This window comes from Poecilia formosa, unplaced genomic scaffold (genome assembly GCF_000485575.1).
Source record: "Poecilia formosa unplaced genomic scaffold, Poecilia_formosa-5.1.2 Scaffold38, whole genome shotgun sequence".
Classification (NCBI taxonomy): domain Eukaryota; kingdom Metazoa; phylum Chordata; class Actinopteri; order Cyprinodontiformes; family Poeciliidae; genus Poecilia; species Poecilia formosa.
The window spans coordinates 497,568-500,302 of NW_006799977.1; the positions used below are offsets into that span (position 1 = coordinate 497,568).

Below are 2,735 nucleotides of genomic sequence, written 5' to 3' on the forward strand. Positions count from 1 at the left end.
CTACAATAAAAAAGGTTTCAAAATTAAAATCAACACTACAATAAAAAAGGTTTCAAAAATAAAATCAACACTTTACAATTTAAAAAATGGTTAAATAAAATCAACACTTCAAAATAAATAAGGGTTCAAAATTAAAATCAACACTACAATAAAAAAGGTTTCAAAAATAAAATCAACACTTAAAAAAATGGTTCAAAATCAATATTTATAAATAAAAATAAAATCAACACTTTACAATTTAAAAATGTGTTTTTGAACCATTAAAAATGGTTCAAAAATAAAATCAACAGTTCAAAATGTATAATGGTAACTGTTTCTGTCTGTTCAGCCCATAAACTAAGCCTGGGATCAAAATTTGTATTGAAGATGTCATTAGCAGAGACAAATGGTTCTACAGAGTCTTGGCTAAATGGCTAAAAAATAAAATCAATACTTACAAATAAAAAATGGTTAGAAAGTGCATTACAAACCTTTGGTTGAAATGGCCGTTAAATTCAAGTCTCCATTACAGACCACAGAAAACTAAAGAGAATGCAATGTTGTGTTAATCCATTTGAAGAGCCGGTAGTTTATCTTGAGGAAATAAATGACGATGCAAAAGTTAATTAGACTGTAACATCCGCCCTGACACCAACTCACACACATCTTCATTCACAGTCTTACTTGTAAATCGATTTTTCTTTTCTTGGACGTTTTGATGTTAGCTTGTCGATGTCTCAGTTTTATTCGCTGGGAAAATCAATAAGCAGCTTGAGGTGACTGTGCTGCTCTCTAGTGGTGAGAAGCCGTAATATTGGCTGGTAGCAATCGGAATGCATTATGGGAGATGTAGTTTGTAGTCAATTCGTGTTCAAAACCTATTTTAAGTGAATCATCGGCCTATAAAATGCTGGGGGGGCCACATAAAATGACATGGCGGGCCATATATGGCCCACAGGGCTTGAGTTTGACACATGTGCTTTAAACCATGAGGCTTATAGCCCGTTGTAGCCCTGTGGATTTTTCTTCTACCACCAGGGGGCGCTTTAGCAGGAAGTGAATCGTTGGAAGTCAAAATTGTAAATCAAAGAAGAAACTGCTGATTTTCATGTAGAACAAGCACATGCTAGCAGCGAAGAAATTTCTTTAAACTCATACCCGCTCATCACGGGAAGAAGTTCATATGATGAAGTTGAAGACTACAGACCGATAGCCGCTGATCGTAAGCTCGGCGTGAACGAATCCATGGTTGGAGACGCAGGGCTGCGTCTTTAATAGCAGATTTGTTTCCTTGTGAAAAACCGAAAGTAGGAGATACCAGCGGCTTTTAGCCTGGTGCGGCTTATATATGTATGTTTCCAGTTTAAAAAAAAAAANAGTTGTTTTGAAAAACATTAGAATATAAGCATTTTATCAAATCTTCATTGTGGTAAGATCATGTAAGTTCTTCTTAAATCCATGGAAACTCAACAGTTTGTAAGGTAGGTGAGTTAGCTCAGCAGGTTAGAGCACCGTGCTGGTAATGCAGAGGTCGTTGGTTCAAACCCTGTATGGGGCAATTCATGTGTAAGGTCCTTCAGACAATCAACACTTCTAAATAAAAAAGGTTTCAAAAATAAAATCAACACTCTACAATAAAAAAGGTTTAAAAAATCAACAATTTACAATTAAATAAAATGGTTAAATAAAATCAACACTTCTAAATAAATAAGGGTTCAAAAATAAAATCAACACTCTACAATAAAAAAAGGTTTCAAAAATAAAATCAACACTTTACAATTAAAAATGGTTAAATAAAATCAACAATTTAAAATAAAAAATGGTTCAAAAACAAAATCAATACTTTTAAATAAAAATAGCTCAAAAATAAAATCAACACTTTACAATTTAAAAATGTATTTTTGAACCATTAAAACTGGTTCAAAAATAAAATCAACAGTTCAAAATGTATAATGTTAACTGTTTCTGTCTGTTCAGCCCATAAACCAGGGGTCCCCAAACTACAGCCCACAGGCCGAATCTGGCCCGCCACGTCATTTGGTCCAGCCCCCTGAACAACGCCAGATCCGCCCATCTCCTCATACCAGAGAGCATTCAGTGTTTTTTTTTTTTTCATATATTGTATTTTCTGGTTTATATGTGGATTTTTCTTCAACCACCAGGGGGCTCTTGAGCAGATGTGAAACTAACTTTCCCTCAATGGAATGTATACTAGTCAGTCCCAGTCACCGTTTCACTCACGGTTTTTTCCATTTGCATTCTGGGTAAAAATCTATCTAAAAGCGCGAATGTGTTGTCGCATGTGCTTTAAACCATGCGGCTTATAGCCCGGTGCAGCCCTGTGGATTTTTCCTCTACCACCAGGGGGCGCTTTAGCAGGAAGTGAATCGTTGGAAGTCAAAATTGGAAATCAAAGAAGAAACTGCTGATTTCTGCTGATTTTCATGTAGAACAAGCACATGCTAGCAGCGAAGAAATTTCTCCAAACTCATACCCGCTCATCATGGGAAGATGTTCATATGATGAAGTTGAAGACTACAGACCGACAGCCGCTGATCGTAAGCTCGGCGTGAACGAATCCATGGTTGGAGACGCAGGGCTGCATCTTTAATAGCAGATTTATTTCCTTGTGGAAAACCGAGAGTAGGAGATACCAGCGACTTTTAGCCTGATGCGGCTTATATATGTATGTTTCCAGTTTAAAAAAAAAAAAAAAAAAAAAACTTTGTGGGTGTGGCTTACAGTAAGATACGCTT

General features: G+C 36.0%; 1 protein-coding gene across 1 annotated transcript in view; it reads left to right on the forward strand.

The window, feature by feature from the left end:
- col24a1 (collagen type XXIV alpha 1 chain) overlaps positions 1-2,735 on the forward strand; it is an 87,349-nt gene that overhangs the window by 38,866 nt on the left and 45,748 nt on the right. The window lies entirely within an intron of this gene.